Source organism: Schistocerca serialis, chromosome 2 (genome assembly GCF_023864345.2).
Source record: "Schistocerca serialis cubense isolate TAMUIC-IGC-003099 chromosome 2, iqSchSeri2.2, whole genome shotgun sequence".
Classification (NCBI taxonomy): domain Eukaryota; kingdom Metazoa; phylum Arthropoda; class Insecta; order Orthoptera; family Acrididae; genus Schistocerca; species Schistocerca serialis.
The window spans coordinates 384712054-384737335 of record NC_064639.1 but is presented as its reverse complement, the minus strand read 5'-3'; positions in this window follow the sequence as shown (position 1 = coordinate 384737335).

Below are 25282 nucleotides of genomic sequence, written 5' to 3'. Positions count from 1 at the left end.
TTTTATTGTATGAATTCTTTTTATATTCGTAGTTTGTACGACGATTGTTCCCTGATGACATACAGGTATTACTTTGGAAACTAGATGCATACATAAAGTGATTCATTCATTAGAACAAGTGTTGATCGTTTGATATGATTTTAAATAAATGCGGGTAGAGCATTAGACTTTGGCCCTGGAGGTTCCGAGTTAAGTCACGGGTGAGGTCCTGGATTTTTCCTCAGTCCAGTTTCTCCAGAACGGAGAAAAGTCCACTCAACCTGCTGTCAAAATGAGTACACGGGATCTTTCCGACGTGTGAAAGGGGTCTGGGTCGAGAGACCTGCCACCCAACCACCTCCGCATCGCGCCAGGTAGAAGGGCTGCACTCTGCTTTCAATTAGGCAGACAGTCCGGTCACGAGCTTCTGCCACAAACGTTCCCTGTACAGGATTTTTACAGCTGTCCAACTTCCATATACACATCTTTACCCAAGGAAGTTTGTTCGTAGTTCGTTTACAAATGAAATGTAACCTAACAAAAAACCGGTTAGCTATACAACATTAAAGTTTTCCGTGTATGGTAGACGTCATCTTGCTAAAACACTATCAGAAAATACAGACCAACTTTCGGGCACGATTGTAGTATTCTACCTTTAGGTCTGTATGTTTTTATGCTACAGGAGATGTAGTCGCAATTGCGAATACGAACCACCATCGACTGTGTATTGGAATGACGACAGTGAAAATTTGTGCCGGACTGGGACTCGAACGTGGATTTCCAGCTTTACGTGAGCGGTCGTTTTCACGGCTTCCGCTATCCTTGAACGAATGACGGCCAAACTCTAACTTCCACTGGTGTCACAACCTGCACTCTTACATTGCGTTGTTCCCGTACAGAAATGACATATTTATTTGGAGTCGAGGCCTAGAAATAGTGAATAAATACGAAACAGCAGTGCTTGCGTAATTAAGAAATACGATGCAGTGCTCCTCAGGACATGCACTTATGTCTGAAGGAAAATTGCTTCGTACTTCATCAAAACACAGAAACTGCTATTTCGTGTTTTTATTCTGTTTCTCCCACTATCTGTGTGGGCGTACCATATGGAGAAATTAGGAATATTCGTACATTAATTTTAATAAGTCAAGAGACCAACAAAAAATTTGGCAATTCCGTGCGAAATAAGAATCAAACAGTTTATTTGTAGGAACGGGCAGCGCGGTGCGGGTTGAGTCGAAAGTCTGTTGAGAAGATTTCAGGACGAGGAAATATTCAGCTGCAGAAAGGACGAAATAGACGCGAGTTGCTAAGGGTTATTGTGAGTGAAGTGTCGTAACCCGATGGTGGTCTCAACGTACTTACTTGAATCTCTCAGACGAATAAGAAGCGGCATGACATTTTTCAGGTCTTCCTACTCTTTTCCACGCGAATGGCTTCGAGCAAGGGAATAAGTCGGTGACAGAATCTGAGATTTATCAAGTCTCCAAGTCTGTGCGGAAAGACTCGGATATCAGCCTCGGGGAGTAGAAGTGAAGAAACGAGCTTCTGGGTTGGGATCTTGGTCTGATTTTATTTCTTCTTCCTTAGTTTACATGACCATTTCGAAGAGCACAGACACTGGGCCATAATTTAATGAGCATAGAATATAGATAAGGCTTACTAGATGCTTAAATTATAGAACAATTAGCCTGCCTGGCCTATCAGTTTGACTCGAATCATGAAAAGAAGCCAGTTTCTTATTGTTCAAATCGAACACACAGGTTCAGCTACACGTCACGCTGTAAGCGACAGTCAGTCATAGATACAAGTAAGCCATGACAGACTAACTACCCACAGCCCATAGCCACGTAAAACAAAGAATGCAAGTCCTTCTTGGTGTACAAGCTCCATTGAATAGATTCTTTCACTCACATAATTTCTGCTGCTGGCTGATGGACACGCGAGGCAGGAACTCACGAACTGTTGAACTCTGCTTGTCTACTGGTGGCCTCTTTATACTGTGTTGCGGCTGTTTGCTTTTAGATGGTAAGTGACCGTGTCGTATTTTTACCCGCAATTCGCAATCCGTCAGCTTAAAATCAATGGTTTCTTAATCCTTGCGACCTCATACTGGTCTGGCGAAAGCGTCAAGCACTGTACGTCCCCATAGAGCCAAAGAAACTGGTACACCTGCCTAATATCGCGTAGCGCCCACGCGAGCAAGAGGAAGTGCCTTTACACGACGTGGCATGGACTCGACTAATGTCTGAAGTAGTGCTGGAGGGAATTGGCGCAGGACTGTCCATAAATTCGTAAGAGTACAGCGGGGTGGAAATCTCTTCTGACAGCACATTGTAAGGCATCCAAAAAAAAAAAAAAAAAAAAAAATGGATCAAATGGTTCTGAGCACTATGGGACTTAACATCTGAGGTCATCAGTCCCCTAGACTTAGAACTACTTAAACCTAACTAATCTAAGGACATCACACACATCCATGTCCGAGGCAGGATTCGAACCTGAGACCGTAGCAGTCTCGCGGCTCCGGACTGAAGCGCCTAGAACCGCACGGCCACCGCAGCCGGCAAGGCATCCCAGATATGCTCAATAATGTTCATGTCTGAGGAGTTTGGTGGCCATTGGAAGTATTTAAACTGAAAAGAGTATTCCCGTAGTCACTGTGTAGCAATTCTGGACGTGTGAGGTGTTGCATTGTCCTGCTGGGATTGCCCAAGACCGTCGGTATACACATTGAACATGAATGGATGCAGGTGATTAGACAGGATCCTTACGTACGTGTCACCTGTCAGTCGTATCTAGACGTATCAGCGGTCTCACATCACTTCTACTGCACACGCCCCACACCATTTTAAAATGCTGCAGTCGAGAAAATTTTGTCAATATTGTATTTTATAGTCTGTGTGTTACACTACTACACACAAATTAATCAGTATGTGAAATCAAAAGATAAAAAAACCAGTTACAATTTGAAACAGAAGCTATTGACAAATTACACAAAATTCCATTTTAGAGATAGGGAAAATTGTTAAGATTTTAAAGAATGTCAGCTCATTTGCAAATATCGCGTTTCCGTGCTAGAAGACATTCTTCCGCATGAAGATACAAGATGGTGCAGTGACAAAGTGTGACTGAAAAGTCCAAAACTTATTTGTTTTAAAAATATACTGAATTTTGGTCACCATAAAACTCTGAAGAATTAACGATAGCCTCAATTCAGTTTTAATATGTTATCCAGCACTTAAATTTGTAGACTCGGAATAGTTCAACCCCTGAACAAAACACCACCTCATGTTCCAAAACAACAAAAACAGCAGAAAATACCGAAAACTGATTATGATGGTCTCTAGTGCTATGTGATTCCAGATTTAAACGCCGACAAGGAAAAATCATGTATTCCTAGGTGCACTATCCTCCATGTACAACACTCAGCCTTGCGATGTGTACAAGAACCAAGAGGGATCAAAAGGAGCACAAGCCCTAGAGAGAAAATTGCGGATTAAAAATGGGCGTAAAGCTGGGCTACGGTCTCTCTCCTCTACTGTTCAACGTGTATACTGAAGAAGGGAAGAAGGAAATTAAGACTCGAAATTGACATTAAAACCCATAGTGAAAGTAAATCAGTGATAAGGGATTGCTTCCTGAGTGAGTGTCAAGAAGAATTAGAGAACTTGTTGAATTATATGAGCAGTGTACTGACCACAAGATGTGGACTTCAGAGTAAATCAATAAACGATGAAACTAATGATGAAGTGTGGAAACGAAATTAACAATGAACTGCGGGCCGACTGAAGGAACGTTGCTACCATAGAAGCAAAATAATTTTCTTTTGTTACCGCATCATTTGCCCTCAGCATCACCAGGTGGCTTCCAACATCGCGACGGGTAATAGTCATAATATTTTTTGGCTTCGCATTGTGGGAAAAGAAAGGCAAAACTACCTTTATAGCATTTTTAGATTTAGAGAAAGCTTCTCACAGTGTTGACAGGAATACAGCAGTAGTGAAGATAGCAGGGATAAAATACACAGACGGAAAGGTTATTTACAACTTGTACAGAGACCAGACCGCTGTTATAACAGTGAAAGCACGTAAAAAGTAATCAGTGCTTGAGAAGGGAATGAGAAGGGTTGTCGCATATCTCCGATGTTATTCAGTCTGTACATTGGGCATGCAATAATAGAAACCAAGGAGAAATTTAGGAACATAACTAAAAGTACAGGGAGAAGAAATGAAAATCTTTCAGGTTTGCCAACAAAACTGTAATTCTGTCAGAGGCGGAAAAGTACTTGGAAGAGAAACTGAACGGAATGGAAAATTAAAAGTGAAGTTGTAAGATGAACTTTAGCGAAACAAAAACAAAATTAATGCAATGTAGCTGAATTACGTAAGGTGATGCTGAAGGAATCTGACTAGGAAATAAGACACTAATAGTAGTAGATCAGTTTTGTTATTAGGAACTAAGATAACCGATGATGGGCGAAACAAAGGACTGCAGCGAGACACTAACAAGGAAATCATTTATGTTAAAGAGTAATTTGTTAATACCCAATATAAATTTATGTGTATGGTGTCTTTGCATACTTGTACAGAGTAAAGCCTTGTACGGAAGTGAAACGTGGGCCATAAGAAGATATATCCCAGACGGATTCACTCGGCCTAGGAAGCCATACCATCATTTCATTTCGTACAAGAAAAGAATAAAAGGTTTTGAGAGACGATGCTAAAGAGGAATGATGAACATTAGATGGACAGATCGAGTAACCAATAAAGAAGTACTGAATCGAATTAGGGAACAAATTAATTTATGGCACAACTTGACTGTATAATGTGAGAGGAAGAAGGGGACTTTTGACAGGGCACATTTTAAAGCATTAGGGAATCGTCAGTTTGGTAACAGAGCGAAGTATGATTTCGGGAGGGTGGAGGGGGGCGGACGGTAAAAATGGTAGAGGAACGCAAAGGCATGCAGACAGCATTATAAAACGGATGTAGGTAGTTATTCGAAAATGTAGAGCATTGCATGGGATAGAGTAGCATACGGAACCACACCAGCTGCTGCCGTTTTACGTCCCACTCCGGTCGAATGATGGAGGACATGATTCCCACTTTCGGTAAGTTCGCCGAACTGCAACATCCGTGCAGATTGCGCTACCTTTCGATTGGCGGCGCGCGCTCCTCTACCTAATCCCAGCGCCGTGCAGACAAGTCGCTCGGGATTGTAAGCAGTCAGTGCAGTGTGTGTGAGCGATGGAGGCTGATATAATGACAATTGAAAAGGGCAAGAAACTCTTGATGATAGATAGTTACAAATTTTGTTTCCATTGGTGTCTAGGAGTAGCGTCTTCGATTAGTAATCAAAATGTCTTCTATCCCGGGTTAGAAAACAGGAACTGCTTAAATTTTGATTAATAAACATCATTGGCAGCCGAGGTCTTCCACCATAAGAAGTCACCCTGATTCTGCCAACGGCCTTGTCAAAGAGGGCGGAGGAGCGGACAGAGATTCAGGGCACGGTCTTGTCCTTGGTGTGGGAAACTGTCCCTAAAGGCGGAAAAACCAGCTATGATCAACGGTATAGAGATTCAGAGCGCAATGGAAAGCACTGCATTAAAGACACATAACGTATATCCACAGGACTTGTGGTCTGTAAGTGAAAAAATGTCATGATCTCTCCACTGGCAAAAGATTCAGGAATAGTGCCCCAGTCACATCTCCGTGAGGGGCTGCGCAAGGGGAGGTGACCATGAGAAAAATATTGAATAACCAACGAAAGGATAACGTTCTACGAGTCGGGGCATGGAATTTCAGAAGTTTTAACGTGGTAGGGAAGCTAGAAAATCGCAAAGGGAAATACAAAGGCTCAGTCTATAGTAGGGGTCAGTGAAGCGAAATGGAAAGAAGACAAGGATTTCTGGTCAGGTGAGTATAGGGTAATATCAACAGCTGCAGAAAATGGTATAGCGAGAGTAGGATTCTTTATGAATAGTAAGGTAGGGCAGAGGGTGTGTTGCTGTGAACAATTCAGTGATAGGGTTGTTTTTATCAGGATCGACAGCAAACCAACACCGACAACAATAATTCAGGTATACGTGCTGACGTCGCAAGCTGAAGATGAAGAGGTCGAGAAAGTATATGAAGATATTGGAAGGGTAATAGAGATCATAAAAGGAGACCAAAAACTGTTATGAGGGACTGGATTGCAATTGTAGGGAAAGGAGTAGAAGAAAAGGTTACAGGAGAATACGGGCTTGGGACAAGGAGTGAGAGAGGAGAAAGAGTAATTGAGTTCTGTCCAAATTAAGTAAAAAATGTGCAGGAAAATTCAGGAATACACAAATTCAAATCGCTGAGCAATGAAATAAATAGGAAGTGCAGGGAAGCTAAGACGAAATGGCTACATGAAAAATATGAAAAAAATTGAAAAAGAAATGATTGTGAGATGGACTGACTCTGCATATAGGAAAGTCAGAACAACCTTCGGAGAAATTAAAAGAAAGGGTAGTAGCATTAAGGTGCAACGGGAATTCCACAGTAATGCAGAGGAGAGAGCAGATAGGTGGAAAGAGTACATTGTAGGCCTCTATGTGGGGGTAGGCTTGTCAGACAATGTGATAGAAGAAGAAACAGGCGTCGATTTAGAAGAGATAGGGAATCGAGTATTAGGATCAGAATTTAAGAGAGCTTTGGAGGACTTGAGATCAAATAAGGCAGGAAGGACAGATAACATTCCACCGGAATTTCTAAAACATTGGGGGAATGGCAACAAAATGATAATTTACTTTGGTATGTAAAATGTATGAGTCTGATGACATACCATCTGACTTTCGGAAAAATATCATCCACACAATTTTGAAGATTGCAAGATCTGACAGGTGCGAGAATTACCGGACAATCACCTTAGCAGCTCATGCATCCCAGTTACTGACAATAATTATATACAGAAGAATGGAAAAGAAAATTGAGGATGCGTTGGAGCAGGATCAGTTTGGCTTTAGGAAACGTAAAGGCACCGGAAAGGGAATTTTGGCGTTGCGGTTGATAATGGAAATAAGACTAAAAAACAAAAAAATCAAGACCCGTTCGTAAGATTTGTCGAACGGGAAAAAGCGTTCGGCGATGTAAAATGATGAAAGATGTTCGAAATTCCGAGAAAAATATGGATAAGCTACAGGGAGAGACGGGTAAGACTAAGAAGAAATAATATGAGTGGACGACCAAGACTGAACCGCTTGGATTAAAAAGGATGTAAGACACGGATGTAATCTTTGGCCCCTACTGTACAGTCTGTACATCGAAGAAGCAATGCTGGAAATAAAAGAAAGGTTCAGGAGCGTAATTAAAATTCAAGATGAAACGATATAAATGATACGATTCGCTGATGGCACTGCTATCTCGAGTGAAAGTGAAGAAGAATTATGTGATCTGCTGAATGGAACGAACAATCCAATGAGTACAGGAAAGGGACTGAGAATAAATTGAAGAAAAACGAAACTAATGAGAAGTAGCACAAATGAGAACAGCGAGAAACTTAACATCTGGACTAATGGTCAAGAAGTAGATAAAGTTAAGGAAGGTTCTGCGCAGAATCGGAAAGGAATATGGGAAAACACTGACGAGGAGAAGGGACGGGATGATCGGATATCTTTTAAGACATCAGGGAATGACTTCCATGGTACTAGAGAAAGCTGTAGAGGGCAAAAATTGTAGAGGAAGGCAGAAACTGGAATACATCCAGTAAATAATTGAGGACACAAGTTGCAAGTGTTACACTGAGATGAAGAGGTTGGCACAGGACAAGAACTCATGGCGGGCCGCATCAAATCAGTCAGAAGACTGATGACTCAAAAAAACAAAACAAAAAAGAAAGAAAAAAAATTGTACAAGTGTCTCGAGGACGTCGTTAGAAATTAAACTCTTTAAACTGTATTGTCGGTCCGCAGTTAGTCCATAATCACGAAAAGAATGACGCTGGTATGTTAAACTGACAGAGTCAGTAATACTGTAAAGAGAAAGGCTGAAGAAAATTTATGTGACCACCGCTCATAATTTGTACATCTATTGTAAGCTAATGGTAATACTGACAAGATTTGGTGTGAATGAGGGAAAATATTAATGCCACTCCATTGCGTGAATTTCCGAAGTTGCCCAATAACTTACGAGAATTACATGAAGCACTGGGGAGAAATGTTTTCCACATAAACAGGTGAGAAATTTTTTTGTTAGTGAACGACTCTGAAAAGAATATTATGAGCTCCTCATGCCAAAAAGTTTCAGTTTTCTGAAGGAGTAGAAAACTCCAGTTATAGATGGGGCCTTCGAGAGCTGCCCTAAGCTGTGCCACCAAATGTTTGTAATTCATGGCGTAAATGAAAAAAAAGTATTTCCCATTTTTTTGTTCCAAAGGAAGGAAAACTGAAATATATAAGGAAGAATTGTCATTAATCGCAAATAGTACCCTTACGGTCATTAAATACGTTAACTTTGAGACGGTAACTCTCCAGGAAATTTCTTAGCTTGGCCCCAAACGAATATAAATGGTTACAGATTTCATCTCAGGCAGACTTCGTACATATAGGTTCAGTCATTGTGTGCTGCTGGTTGACTCTATTGCAATCGCCAGCGGCTGTGCTAAAGATATCACAAAGTCGAGTGATCTCTCTGACACGTTATTTGACCAGTGGAAAATGACGGACAGGTGGCCAACGGAGATGGACGTTAGGGCTGGAGAGACGGTAATGTATTTACGAGTGGCTTAGACGGAAACGGTGCCGAGGCAGGCTGTTAGCTGTTGGTGAACTGGTACATGGTTTCTGCAACGTCGAACAGTACCGCGTTTAGCTACACTACCGTAACGAGCTCTTCGTTAATATTTGCTGGTGTTGCAGTGATATTCGGGTACTTTCTGTGAGGAAGCAAGCCTTTCGAGCTATATACGAGGGTTGTGCAGAAAGTAAGTTTCGATCGGTCACGAAATAGAAAAGTGAAAATCAGAAACGTTTTATTTGCAACATATAGGTACACCTTTCACCTACTTCTTTACACAGTCGCCGCTCCGACTTCGGGTTTGTCGTAGTATTGTATCAACTTTCCAATATCCTCGTCATAGAAAGCAGCCGCCTGTACTTTCGGCCAGTTATCTGCACTGGTTTGCAGCTCGTTGTTTGTGGAAAATTTTGTCTTCATAGCCAGAGGTTCTTGTGAACAGAGATGAGACTCATGGGGAGCCAATTACGGACTGTATTGTGGGTGATCAAACACTTCTCATTGGAAACGCTGTAGGAGCGTCTTCATTGCCCCTGCAGTGTGCGGCCGAGAATTGGCTTGAAGAAGGAACTGCTCGACAGTTGTCTTATGTGGGCTGCATGACACAGGCGAAACCTCTAACCAGGCCCTCATACTTGGCGGGAGACTCTATTCCTTACGCATTTTTACGTGCTCACTGTTCACTCAAGACTGAAAAGAGCGACGCGACATGATCGACGGCCATACTAGAGACACTGCCCAACACATCTGCGCAAAGCTTTACCGGATTTTCCCAGTGGTGTCCATTTCGCGACCGATCGGAACTTACTTTCTGGACAACCCTCGTATTACGGCGTACGGTTGTGTCTGCCTGTTCACGCATGTTCACAAGGTAGTAACAGCAACATTCAACAAGCAGAGCAGCGCTGGGGTCGCTCTCATGTGATGTTTGGCGGCTCTTTTTTGAATTGGGTGATGATAAGATGATGGCCAGGTTTTGGAGGCTGTTTTACGTTATCTTATGGTTACGTATCGCCGAATATTTACTGTGTACGCTCTTGTTTGTGCATCTTAGTCTAGAGATTAATGCCGCCGATATACTGTAAGCTGAATAGTATTTATTTCTGCTTGCTTTGAGATACACAAGGATTACGGTAGTTCGTCCGAGTTAATGTTACGAATATCGCGGTACCTGTCTTGTTCAGTTTTACTGGATTTTTCGTTTTCTATTTTGGGCACCAAGTAAAATTGTGGTCTGCTGCATGAACTGTAGCGGCTACTGTAAAGCATAAGTAAACATGAGGCTTATGTCACGCTTGATGTTTCACTATAGACATTTTTGAGGCGACATTAGAAGTATTGCACGTCTCGCAGAACATTATTATGATTTATTAGAACTATTGCTCCTCGCCATAAGAAATTAGAGCTGTCACCTTTATCGACGAGCCGCAGTAAGCGCTACTGTTAGTTTATGCTCGTGGAAGATCCACTGTTAACCTACATCTTAAATATGCATGTTTCAGAGAATGGACTGCATTATGTTCAAAGGTATATTATGAAGATGGTCTATGTTCTAATGAAAGTGGACGTCAATAGCCCCACTGTTTACTAAGAGATGTTCTGCATATGTGGAATGTATGGCGTAATGGTTGCTGCGCCTTCAACAAAAATTACTTTCAGCCAGTCTTTCGTTTTTTGTAAACTTGTTATAATTCTGCTGAATGATTTTCTATCTTTTATTAACACGATTGAACAGGTTTTATCCAATGTTTCTGCAGTGTTTGTCTTGCAGTTTACGCTTCTTGTTTTAAAAATTATATTTGAATTCTATTGTAATTACATTTGGGGTAATTGTCTTAGAATTATTGAGACATTGTGGGAGTTTTTCTGAGTTTCGGTAAGATATGCATTGTTGAAGATATTGGCCAGTATCTGTGAATTGCAGTTGTACATTGTTTTTAAGAAATTCTGGACATGGTACTTCGTGAGTAATGATTTTCTATTTTGGAGAATTTATAAATGTATATTAATTTGGAGAGGTATTTGTTTTTGGGATGAATAAACTATTTTATCTATATGTTAAATGAAATGGATGCTGTAATTAAACTTTTGGTTACATTCATGTCGTAAGGTCTCAATCAGCCACGGCAATTTGGGTAGGGTGCTTAGATTAACTAACAACAAAATTGGGATTATCAAAGGAATGTCAAATCGGAAGACTACTGTAAACTTTGTCTGGGCTGCTTCTCCTGCTCCCTGATGAAACTGAAGACTGCTTCGTCTAAGATCTGACGTCCCGCAAACTTAGCAATGACCATCTAGTAGCTGTTTTTGATTATTTTCTTCATACATATATTCTTGCAGGTAGCGACTTTCCATCCAGTATGTGACCGACTTTAGTAGCAGTTCTAAACGGACTACTAACTGCTGTGATGCATCCCACTCTACGCTGAACGCTCAATTTTTACTCTCCTCATCCCAAAATATTCCATCTGTTATTCCATCTGTTAATCTGTTAGAGACATTAAAGGTTGCTCAAACTGATATTTGCGTTAAAATGGGAAGCAAAATAAATAGATAAATAAATAAAAATAAAAAAAAATAAAAATAAAAAAATAAAAAATGGAAAGGTTGTCTAATTCAGCCGTTACCCGGTATGAATATCTTCAAAAAACATCTGTTACAATTTTCTCTTACCTACATAAATTCTTTAGATGTGTTAGACAATTGTAGAATTGCTTGTACTGTACTTACATTATGAGAATGGAAAAAAGCCGAAGACTTTTAACCATACCTGCTGCATTTAGACAGTCGTAAGTCTATGTAAAGTGGGCACTGACGTTAGGAAGGTTTCCGCTAACAGCTGGTAAAATTGTTGTTTATTTATTATGCCCATAATATAAAATTGTTTGTGATAAAATGGGTACTGCTATGGCACTGTTGATAGCTTATGGGAATCAAAACGTAGGCCATGGAAAGATAAGATGGCAGCTTATTGGAATCAAGACGTCCTCTTCGAAATCAACTCGGAGTCAGCCGCTGCGTCAGACCAGTCTTCGGATAGAAGATCACAACAGCAGCTGCTCTCATAGTGGCTATGCGATCCTTACGGTACGCTCCCTGTACAGACTTGGACAGGAGGTTTGGACAGCGGACAGTGTTTGGAAAAGAAGTGCGGGTCACTGCAGTATCGACGTCGTGTCGCCATTCCGTGAGCGCGTTATAAAAAACTGGACGCGACGCATTGCGTGCTCGCGGCAGATGGAGCGCGGGGTGACCGCAAGCCGGACTGCGTCCAATGATCCCTCCGCGTCCCGTATGTGTACCCATATGTGTGCACGTGTCCGTGAGTTTGTAGCACGGGACCTGCGTGACAGTCGCTTGCGCCTCACACACACACAGTCAAACACGCACACACACACACACACACACACACACACACACACACACACACACTTACACGTATGCAAAATTGGATCGGTACACGGCAGGGCAGGCTGGCCGCTGCGGTCTGCGCGCGCCACGTCCGTACAGATGACACGCTCCATTATTTTACCCAACCCTTTTCACGGCGCCGGAAAAGCGACAGCCGCTCACGCAGTGCACCGGGGCAGATACGGTGGCAGGGGGTGGTGGGGGAGGGGGGGGGGGAATGCGACCCGCCTCGGTTACAGTGGCATTGTCTGAGCGCATGTCATCCATATGCACGGGAAGACGGAGCCATGTGTGGACAAAAGAGGAGGTAGCAAACGCTGTGTCGCGTTGTGTGCGCGACAGAGAAGGAAGTGTTCTATCGAGAACAGTGTGGGAGGCGGGAGGGGAGAGGGGAGGGTGCGGAATGCAAATGAAGAGCAGGTCTGACGCGGACAATGGCGTCGGATTAGTGGCAGGCCGGCCAAATGTATGCGGCGACTTTGTGCCCGGCGGACGGGCTGTCTGGCTTGTGTAAACATGTCGGAATGTCGCCGCTGGAGCGGGGATTAGCGCCGCCGATATGAGTGATGCGGCGGCGATTCTGCCTCCGGCCAGCTGTGGCGGGGGCCGAGCGGCAGGCGGCAACCCTTCGTAATAGCGCGGTTAATCTGTCATTACGGCAGCATCCTCTGTTGTTGACTCCTTAGATGCCCTGCTCCTCCGGCGTTTGTTTTGTTATTTGATTTTTGGTTGCAGATAGACAATTAGACGAAAGGGATTAGCTAACGACTCATTTGCTACCAAGCAACTGATCGTACGCTGCATCACCCCTGTCGAAAGGATGCATGCAAAAGCTATTTAGGTTACTCCGTGAAAATGCTGTACCAAGCTCTGATGTTCATTTTTTCCATGTTGTTGGTGGAAAGCGTCTGGAAACTCATTAAAATTTTACTTGAACGGGTAATCAAATGTAGGCGAAACAAATGAAAAAAGTAAATACACTGTGTTTATTATTTCAAAATTAGCGACGATGAATGTTGATAAATTTATCCCACTGTGAGACAAGACGATGAATACGCTATTGCAGTGCCTGTATTAATCTAAACTACGATGCAATGATCCTTCGGACATGCACGCATGTTCGAAGGAACATTGTATCGTAATTCGAATAACACAGGCACTGCAATATCGTATGAGTCCGCCTACACCGGGAAACCGACTTTCAAGTAAAATGTCTCTGCTTTACGGGAACACACATAATGAATGAGCGATTATAAGTTCTTCACGCATGGTTAATGACATATGGAAGCTTTAGTGTGGCCGTGAGTCGTGGAAGACCGGAGAAAGACAAAGTTAACATAGTAGCAAAGTTACGAACTTCCACCATGCTGGAGTAGCTGTGAGCCAGCAACTTCTGTTAGTCAGTACAACGAAAAACCAGCCCAGAGTTGCAAATTTTACTTTTCTTTATTCCCTCGATGAGTAGCTTGGTAAATCGGCCCGAAACTAGTCATCGAGTGAATTAAAAAAAAGTAAAATTTGCAAATTTGAACTGGTTTTTCGTTGTACAGTGCTAAATGAGTGTAGGAGCGTCTTTGGAAAGCTCCCAAAAACCAGTCTCGCTTATAAGCGTAACAGTGCCCTCATAGTACTAGGGACCGAAGGATGGCTGAAGCCATACGTTAATAGCAATGAGAATCTAAATTCAGACGGGAATCCAGTCGCGAAGATAGGTTGAGCACCAGTGGCGGAGGCATGGAGTAAAAACTACGATACTATCAGTGAGACTAGTACAGATTTCAAATGCGAAATAATTTTGGTGGAGACGAGTGTTAAAGGTGGGTGCTTATAGTGTTGCGCTGGAACATTTGAGTGTAAAATTGGAGAATATTTCGAGAAAATTTACTGGTGACGTTATAGGATTAGGTGGAGATTTAAATTTATCAGCTGTAGACTGGGGAACACAAGTGATTATGGCGGGTAATGGGTACGGGGAATCATGTGAAATTGTTGTAAGCGTGTGGGGCGGCGGGTGGAATAATAGAATATATGTTTTGTATTTATGCTGTTTGCCGTTCTCAACACTGGCTCTCTAACTACAATATTGGCAACCAGAAAGTGATTAGAAAAACGTGAAGCCTGTAATTAGAATTCCTAGTGCCCACTTCATCTGAGAAATACATTTATAGCTACAGCTTATAGCTCTGAGGAATTAGGAGATTGCCTGGGATTCATAATCAAAAACCATTCTCTCTAAAATTTTCATTATATTCTGAAAGTCACAGACCAACAAATATCCACACAATCCAACTACCAGAGCAGTTCAGAGTCTAATGCGCTGATGCAACTATAACTGTTCAAACTAAATGTTTAAGTGAATGCTCGCCATAATTTGATGATAATGTTCATCAAACGCGACGCTAATAATGGTAGAATGTCTGTCCTGCGGCGGCACGTGAAAATACGACATACGCAAACTAAAGACAGATCATTAACGTCACCCCAAAATTAACACTTCACTCGAAAACGATTTCACGGTTACGTGTATCCCGAGTAACTTATTACTGCATCCGAGGCTGTTTATATCAACGATACCGACCCGACGCGACTCCCGGCACAGGTGGTGCACTAATCAGTGTCTGGAGAGAACTGGGGCCTTCCTCTTTTTTCTTGCGCAGCGTTCTTACATATAAGGCTAAGGGAACGCCTGATCAAATCCGCTCTCCCGACTAGCCGCTGGACTAGTAAAGCACCACTTTAAGTTATCGAATAAATCATTGCTTCCTTTGGTGATGGCCGATGAAGCTTTCAATTTAATTGTACAATCAGCACACAAGTAAGTAATCACAATAAAAGTCTGACGTGGCTAAGTCAAATATTTTGGGCGAGAGAATTAATTTAAGTACACTACACGCAGTAGACGAGCTCTGAATTTGCTCACTGGATATACGCTATAGCTATAGTTTTACAGTTATTCCGTTGAATCTTCTCACATTTTTATGATTATAACGGATCTCCCTTCTACTTAAATTTAAACATCCTAGCTTTATTTATTCGACTACTTAATCTATCTTGCTTCCTTAATTTCTAAGACAAAAACCAGAAAATCATGAATTTTAACTAAAATTCTAATTTGTGAGACCCAGAATACTGTTTCTACTGAATTATTATGTAAAAGGAATCTAAATATAAATTTTTAAGTTTCTAGCTCTTTTCTGTTGCGCCAATGATTTTTACAGAAAAACATCCAAATTTCGAAAATGGATAAAGTTATTGAACTGATATCCAACACATATGGATTTTGTATTACTCCTGACATGCTAGAACCGTTTCAGGTTATTTACTTCATTTTAAAGTATTGCGCAATATTTATGACGTCAGAGCTAGTTACAGGGGACTAGGCTGGCACACAATGGAAAGACTGATGTGAATTTTATAAGGCGTGATTATGCTGCTTCCCTACAAGTGCCCTATCCGAAAAATAGATTGAGCAGCTAGAGAACCATCTCGTCAAAGTAACATCTTAGATCTGCTGAAGACAAACAAATCCGAAATTTTCGAGTCAGATAGCCCAGATCAGGACACCTATGCTCATAAGCCCGTTACAGTATCTCTGATTACAGCAGTAAATAGGAATACCAAAGAAAGATAGGAAGATCTTTCTGGCTCGCAAGAGCAACAACAAACAGATTACGGATTACCTGAGCGGCCGACGTGAAAATTTCACCTCCAGTATTAACAGTGTTGATTATCAATGGACAAAGTTCCCAATTATTGTACAACACTACGCTTTAGACAGGTGTGTGCCGAGCAAAAGTTTGAGAGGTGGAAGAGACTCACCATGATTCGACAGCAGTGTTAGAAAGCTACAAAGACATAGGGAGCTGTACATTTAAAAGTTGCTAAAGCCTGACGGACAAACAACAACTGGAAGAAGCCAAAATTAACACAAGGAGAGCCATGTACGAGGCCTTCATTGAATTTGGCAGTAAAATTCTATCTACCGACTTGACAGTAAATGCTAAGACATTCTAGTTTTACGTTATACCAGTAAACGAATCGACGCCATCTCTCCGGCAACTGTCTTATCACAATAGCATCGAAACGGAGTATGATACACTGAAGGTCGAAACACTGAACGTATTTTCCGAAAACTGTTTCACTAATGAAGATCGCACTTTAGTTCCTCTTTCAAGTCGCCACATAAACGTCAAAACGACAGGCATCGAAGTTAGTGACCATGGGACAGAAATGCAGTTGAAATCCCTCAACAGAGTAACGGGATACCAGTGTGATTGTACACAGCTATGAAAAAGAACGTTCTCTCTTTGTAGTAGTAGTGTACCGTAAGTCGCTGGAGGAGTGAAGTGTTCTTGAAGCTTGGGAAAAAAACCAGGTTATTCTCGTTTTCGAGAAGGGTCGACGAACAGACACACAGAACTATAGACTTAAATCTCTGTTGCAGAATTTGGGGACATGTTCCATGCTCTAGAGACCGAAAACCACCTCAGAAGGAATCGACATGAGTTCTGAAAACTTCGATCATACGAAACCCGGCTCTCTCTGTTCGTCCAAGAAACCCATAAACCATTTAATACTGGCGTCTAGGTTCATACCTTGGTCCTTGGCGTCCGAAAGACGTTAGACATACTGTACGGAATATCAGGTCACCTGTGTTATTTGAATGAAGATTCTGTAGCAAAACGGAACTCAACGGAGAGAAATATTCAAACGCAAAAGTAACTTCGGGCGTACCCCAAGGGAGTGTTATAGGACAATTACTTTCATATATATATATATATGACCTAGTGGATAACATATGAATTTCCATGAGGCCTTTTGCGAATTATGCTGTTGTATACAGAGAACCTATAACGTTAAAAACTGGTGTGAAATGCAAAAAGACCGGAGAGGATCGACGCTTGGTTGAGAGAGTGGTAATTGACCCTCAACATAGAAAAACATGCAAAAAATTGCGCTAAAACAGGCAAAGAGGCCCGGTACTGTATGATTACACGATTGCAGAACGAATACTGGAAGTAGATACTTCTATAAAGTATCTAGGAGTATGCGTACGAAGCGATTTAAAGTGGAGCCACCACATAAAACTAATCGGAGGGAAGGCAGATGCCAGATAGTGTCTTATTGGAAGAATACTCAGAAAACTTACTCCACTTAAGTGACAGCTTACCTAACATCCGTTCAAATGATACTTGAATATTGCTCGTCAGTCTGGGATTCGTAACAAGCGGGATTGAGAGAGGGAATGCAGGAGATGCAAAGAAGAACGACGTGTTTCGCTTCAGACTGAGGCAGGTAAGCTCGAAAGCGTCGTGAAGACGCTCATCCAGCCCCACTGCCAGAAGTTGCAACAGAGGCGCCCTGGATCAAGGTGTGATTTACCGTTAAAGTTCTGCCAGCGAACATTTCTAAGGGAGTCAACGTCGCTTCCTCTTACGTGTATCTCGCGTACAAACTACAAACATTAAATAAGAGAGATTCGAGCCCACACAAGGCCTACCAGGAATGTTCTTGCCAGAACCACAAGTTAATGGAATGGGAAAAGAGGGAAGTCACAGTGCTATACACCATAAGGTAGTTTGCGGAGTGTAGATATGTATGCAAATTTTTAATTTTCCGGCTATACCGGTATTGACTTTTCAGTCATTATCAGTAGCCTGTAGCGTGCGTTTGAGTAAGGTAGGAGTGAATAAAACCTAGGTTCCTACTAGTAGGACCCTTGAGAGTTTACTCACTACCATCATATTTTTACTAGCGTTAGCCTTGAGGATTTATTTACTCCGACCGTATTTCTACTAGTAAGAGCCTTGAGGATTTATTCCCCCCATACCGCAGCTCGTGGTCTTGGGGTAGCGTTCTCGCTTCCCGCGAATGGGGTGGTCCCAGGTTCGATTCCCGACGGGGTCAGGGATTTTCCCTGCATCGAGATGACGGGGTGTTGTTGTGTTGTCTTCGTCATCGTCATACATCCCCATTACGGTCGGAGGAAGGCAATGGCAAACCACCTCAGCTAGGACCTTGCCTAGTCAGTGGTGCGGGTCTCCCGCATCTTCCCTACGCTCCTCGGAGTGTGGGACCTCATCATCATCCCATACTTATACTAATAGTATCCTTCAGGATTTAATCACTGCTACCATATTTCTGCTAGCAGGAGCTTTGAGGATTTATTCACTACTACCATACCTCTACTGCTAGGAGCATTGAGTACTTATTCATTGCTATCATACTTGTACTAGAAGGAGCCTTGAGGATTTACTCACTACTACCATATTTCTACTAGTGGGAGCATTGAGAATCTGTTAACTAATACAGTAGTTTTGCTAGTCGGAGCCTTGAGGAGTTATTCACTACTATTATCTTCTACTAACAGGAGCCTCGAGGGTTTATTGAGACCTACCATATTCCTACTACTAGGAACCTTGCGTATTTATTTATTCTCTCCTGCCATACTTATGCTAGTAGTGCCCTTGAGTATTTAATCAATGTTACCATATTCCTGCCGGCCGGTGTGGCCGTGCGGTTCTAGGCGCTTCAGTCTGGAACCGCGCGACCGCTATGGTCGCTGGTTCGAATCCTGCATCGGGCATGGACGTGTGTGATGACCTAGGTTAGTTAGGTTTAAGTAGTTCTGAGTTCTAGGGGACTGATGACCACAGATGTTAAGTCCCATAGTGCTCAGAGCCATTAACCATATTCCTACTAGTGGGATCGTTGTGGATTTGTTAACTACTACTTTAGTTTTGCTAGCCGAAGTCTTTAGGATTTATTCACTACCACCATAATTCTACTAGCAGGAGTCTTGAGAATTTATTCACCCCTACCATGCTCTAACGCAGCCATCGGTCAAAGCACATTATGGGCTATTACGTCGGAACCGGTACATCCAATAAATAAAAATTTTGTTGGCATTGACTGATGTAAACCTTATAGTCAAACTTTCATGGATAAAGTAGCTGAAATAGAATGTTCATTTAATTTACTCCATCCCCACTTCCAATTCATCGCTTACTCCATGTATCATATGCATAACTATCCTTCACATTCCGTTTTTCCTTTCAGATGTGCCATATACGCCTTCCACCTGCTTCTATGGCTCGCTGATGACCGCTTACATGATAACACTTCAGCATGAAAGCGAGGACGAGTTACAGGACCTCTTGGGTGGAGGAATGTAGTAAACCTGAGGAACGCGATATACTGTTGAGAAGTAGCGTAAATGAGATCAGCAACAAACTTAACACCAAAATTAGGAAAATTCGCGAAATGAAGGAATTCTGCTACTTTGGTACACGACAATGTGTGACGGACAAAGCAAGAACGAAATAAGAAGCAGATACGCACACACAAAGATAACATTCCTTGTCAAAAAGATATTTTCTGCGACTGAAGGCCTAGAGCACATCGCTGCGTAGAGGTAAATAATGGAGGGTGGGAAAATCTGGAAAAAGGAAACACAAGCATTTGAGTTGCGGTGTTACAATAGGATGCTGAAAATTAATTGAATAAGGTAAGAAATGAGGAGGGTCTTTACAGAATCTGAGGGAAAAACAGCATGTTGAAAAGATGGACAAGAAGGGACAGCATGACAGGACATTTGTTAAAACGTCAGGGAGCAATTTCCGAAGTATACTCTAAGAAAAGAAGAAACATAATAGAAGAAAAATGACAAGATCACCATGAAACAATTATCCGTATGGGATTGAAACCGGTGTACGTGATGTAGACGTACGGACAAACAAATGATTACAATTACAGAAAGACTGGTTGCTTTATTTAAGAGCTTTACAAGTTGATCACGCCAATAGAGTGTTGGCCCACCGCTGGACTTTACGCACGCAATAATTCGACTTGTCACTGATTAATAGAGTTGTTGGACGTAATCCTTTCATCCTGCGGGATACTGTGCCAAATTCTGTCCAGTTGGGGCATTAGATCATCAGAATCCCGAGAAGGCTGATGGACGCTGCTCATAATGCTTCAAGCGTTCTCAACTAGGGAAAGATCCGGTGATCTTACTGCCCAACGGTAGGGTTTGTCAAGCACGAAGGCATGCAATAGAAACTCTCTTCGTGTCAGAGGGGCATTATCTTGCTAAAATGTAAGCCCTGGTTGTTCCGCCATGCTGCGCTGCAGCGTCATACACTCATCCATCGGCCGTCAAAGTTTACAGTTTTGCACTTCCGGACGATACCTATATGAATACCAATTTGTGACCAATTTGCATAACTCCTTCGTTGTGCAACACTTTCTCATAGAGTGGGTTAGAAGTAACATAGAAGGAAAAGTTGTAGGGGAAGATAGAGATTCGTCTAAATCCAAAAGCATGAAATTATGGTAGGGCACATCAACTCAGTTACAAGATTGACGCAGTCCCGTCCGCTATATTGTGCCAAACAAACAAGTACTTTTATCCCATGAATAATATAAATGGAACTCACTGTGAACTTAATATTACAGTCTTATATATCGTATGTTATTACCCAATTCATGTAATTAAAATTAAAGCTTTGCTACTTGAGATGGCCCCCATGAGAAACGAGTGATCGTAGGGCAATGAAACTTTGTGAAAACATTTGTAAGGAAATGCCGAAGAGACATAACGAATAAACCACCGAAAGAAACACATTTTAGCTATCGTATGAGAGGGTAATATTCGTTAATTGTCTACCATGTTTACATTCAAGGTTACAAACGTTGCTCTGTGTGATGACCATCTGCATCCATGACTTCTAAAAGCGCACTAGACACTACTCTGCTTCTGCCTGAAACATCGCAGGTGAAATGGAAAGTTCGGCTGTCGTAACACAGCCCGTGCCCTGTGTGGAGGTCATACACTGGGTTCAACGTTCTCAGCCTCTGTCAACAATAACTTCTTCAGCAGTTTGTGGTGCAGTTGGTCGTCGGCCTTTCCCAGGAGCAGCTCCCAAACTCGCAATTAATTCCAACTTCCGACTCATGTTCTTGAATTTTGATGTGGAAGACGATCTCTGGCTATTCCTTTAACGCGTCGATATTCGCCAAGAGCAGGAGCACTGTTACTGTTGGTGCTTGCGTTTCAGCCCTACGTCGCCGTGACAGCACCGTCGCCTATGGTCATGTCATGACACTAACACTACTAACGACACAAATCCTATAAAGCTGGCTATTCATACGGTAAATAGTTTTCAGTCTACACATGCTCAAGTAGCGATAGTTTAGCTATAATCAATCTGTACAGAGTACGGGTAATTCTCAAGAAAATGTCTTTTTTAAGTTTGAAATTTACTTTTTATTTTAGACCGTTCATTTTACTTGGCCGCATTCATCGTTGCTTGATGCTAAAGTAATAGCTCGTAGATAGCTGGCCAATGCATGTTTTCCGTCTGGTATGTCAGTTTGGAAAATTAGTTTTGATTTTGAAGAGTGACTGGTTACTGACGATAATCTTCCTAGTAGAGTATTAGTACAGTGGGGACATCTGTATCTTTAGCTATTTAAAGAGTTATAGATTATGAATAGTGAAACATTTTTCCTCAAAGAATAATCACTCTGGTGTGTTATCGATTAATGAATGAACGTACTCAAATAATATTTTAGATACATCCCTCTCAGAAGTTTCCTATTATAATTCAGAATGCAGTTCACCTGTTGACACGTTTATAATCATATTTTCCAGTTCAGGTTTATATGTATGGGTATATTTAAACTTTTTGTGAACCTAATTTCATATACTGAATTTCACTTACCTCCTACTGCTAACCAACATTTCAGATTTTGTGCAGCATGAGGGTACTCTGTTTTATCAAACTTTAGTGACACTCGACTGGTGCTGTCCCAGTTAATATAGTGAGAGGACGTTTCATTTAGCCTGCACGGCGTTGAAATAGCTTCGTTAGTGTTGGCTGCAATAGCTGTGTCGTCAATGGAAAGACCATTTTCTGCTCCTTATAGATACTGTAAGAAAGATACCAAGAATGAATAGTGGAACAATATTGTTCCTTGTGGTACAGCATCAGTGATTTGTTCCCACCATGAAATTCTTTAGCATCACGCTTTGCATAGTGTTAATTAAGTAAAACGGAAAAAATAACTGCCTCCTACATCCATAGTATCATATTTAAATTTCACTAAAATAATGCTGTAGATAGTAAACTCAAATATTTCCACAGTGACATATGTTTTACTTAGAAAAATTCTTATTAACTGAGGCGTATAGTAACGATCGTGAATAATCATTTCGAATACGAGGCGCAAGAGGAGGAAGACAATAAAAGTAAAAGATATGTGACCCAAAATTATGAGTTTGTAACTGTCGTAAGTACTATGTAAATGGCAGTTTTATGTGTGTAAGTGTAAAGAATTACAATCTAAGAGAAGACTGTAATTTTTTACACTTACGCACACAAACCTGCCATTTACGTAGTTTACACAGAAGATGATAAATAGTAAAACAACAGAATAGGCTGTATGACAATATAAATTAAAATTACAATCACAATAAAATAAAATTAATACAAGGCAAGCTTACCGTAGAACAGCTTGAAAAAGTATTATACAGGGTGATTTATTCCATCGTGTACGAACTCTAGGGATTGGTCAATGGCAGCATACGACACAAAAAAGGTCTAATGAACGTACGTCCGGAACTGTATGATTTCCATACTAGACGTCCCTAGCATACGTTGTTACGGAGACTGTAGTCTCACATGTGCTGTTCCATGCAGCCACACTGTTGAAAATGGTTTCCATGTGCCTCAAAGCATGCGCCTACACGCCGGAGGATGTTCTGCCTCACGAATTCACATCGGACCGGCTGCTTCCAAACAGTGCCAAAGGCAGCATGAACACGCTGCCCCAGTATCTCCAGAATTGGACACAACATTACCCGTTACTATGGTAGGAGGGGGCTCTAGGGCATGACATATGAGGAGGAAACAATGCATACTGTAACTGTAACTGCATGATACAGTGCTTATGAAATCTAGTCTCTGTAACGAAGTAATATTGAAAAATGGTCTCTAGTGTGGAAACCATGCATTTCCGGGCATTAGACCTTTTTTGTTACGTATCTTCTCATTGATAAACCACTAGAGTTTGTACACGGTGGAAAAATTCACCCTGTATATGTAAAGTGATGCAGGAACATAGCAGAGAATATTTAAAACTGTGTCATACTTGGAAATAAATAATTTCAACTATAAATTAGTAATTGTAAAGAATTGCACCTTACTGCAGGGCAGAGCCGTCTAAGAAAAAAATGTGTGTGAAATCTTATGGGAGTCAACTGCTAAGGTCAACAGTCCCTAAGCTTACACACTATTTAACCTAAATTATCCTAAGGACAAACACACACACCCATGCCCGAGGGAGGACTCGAACCTCCGCCGGGACCAGCCGCGCAGTCCATGACTGCAGCACCCTAGACTGCTCGGCTAATACCGCGAGGCAGCAGTCTAAGAAACAACAAAATAAAGAACAATTTGGAATTCATTAAGAGAGACAATGAAATATATAAATAACTACAATATAGATTAACAGAATGGAACAGACAATGTGGGAAGCACTGAATAAATGCAGGGCTTAAGTAGAGTGCACTAACTGTAGCTAAAAGAATTAATATTGTAGAACAACTTTTTGGGATTTTCATTTATGAATAAATTGATGTTTTCGAACGACCGAGTTTTCTGGGAAATAACTGCGTAGTATGGACCAGGATCAAATAACATTCTTTGTAAGCTTGTCTATACAGTTATTATTCACGAAAAAAACCCAGAAATGACACAAATATCATTTCCAGTTTTACTTTGATTTAAAACTAGTCGGTGAAAAGACATTAAATATTTTGGCATTTGAAATGACCAGGTCCTAGAATATCGCCTTTTTCGTACAATTTCAACAATTTTCTGAATGGAGAGATTTGGTGCATAATTTTAAGTGAACAACTGAAGTGGCTCCCTGAGAATGATTGATAGTGTTCAGAAGCTGAAATCCTGATCTTACTTTCTGATAACAAAGGCCTCATCTGTTGTCAGAGCTGGTGTTGTTACTAAAATGCAAGCAAATAATTTTCAATAATTAGTGAAGTAGATGATAATGAAATTGACCCTATCAGAATTTATTACATGATTGACAGTAATTACCGTACAGAAACCTCAAACGGTGTTCGCTTAGTCAGACGAGATACTTACGGTTGCTGTCAGAAGTGGTGAATGGTGGCAGAATGTAACAACCGTTCACCACAAGAGTAACAGAGGGCATCTTGTCCCTTCAGCTTTGAGTTTCCTTTGGAGAACAGCCCAATTAGCTAGTAAATGGAGCTCTTTTAGGGGATTTGTTTGTTTGTTGTTATATTTTTGGCCCTAAAACTGGTAAGTGCAGCTCTGCACGGTAATCTGTCCTACCCAGTCTCATCTCAGCTTAACTACTGCAACCTACATCAGTCTGAACTATGTATTGCATTCAAGTCTTCGATTACTGCTATAATTTGTACCCCCAAACTTCGCTTCGTTACCAGAGTTACCATTCCATGAGGCCTCAGGATGTGTCATATCAAACGATTCATTCTTTCAGTCACGTTGTGCCATAAATTTCTTTACTCGATTTTGAACCTGTTCGTTAGTTATCCGATCTACTCATCTGCTCTTCAGCGTTCTCCTCTAGCGTCACATTTCAAAAGCTTTTGTTCTTGTCTCAGCTGTGTATCATCCAAGTTTCACTTCCATAAAGAGCTGCACTCCAGACAAATATCTTTAAAAAAATATTTCCTAACACATAAACTTATATTCGTTGTTAAGTAATTTGTCTTTTTCAAAAACGATTTCCTTGCTGTTACCAGTATGAATTTTATATCACCTCGACTTCGACTATCCTCAGTTGTTACTCACTAGCAAAACCCATCCATTATCCTAGTTTTACTTTTGTCGACACCCATCTTATAACCTGTTGAAAATATGATGTCCATTCCATTAAATTGTCTCTCACTTTCTTTGCGGTCTCTGACAGAGCTGCAATGTCATCGCCATTAATTCTTCTCCCTGTGCATTAATTCCCTTTCTAAATTTAGATTTGGTTTCCTTAACTGTTTGTTCAAAGGTCAGACAGAATACCATGATGGATAGCCTACAATCCTGTCTCAATCTCTTCGCAAC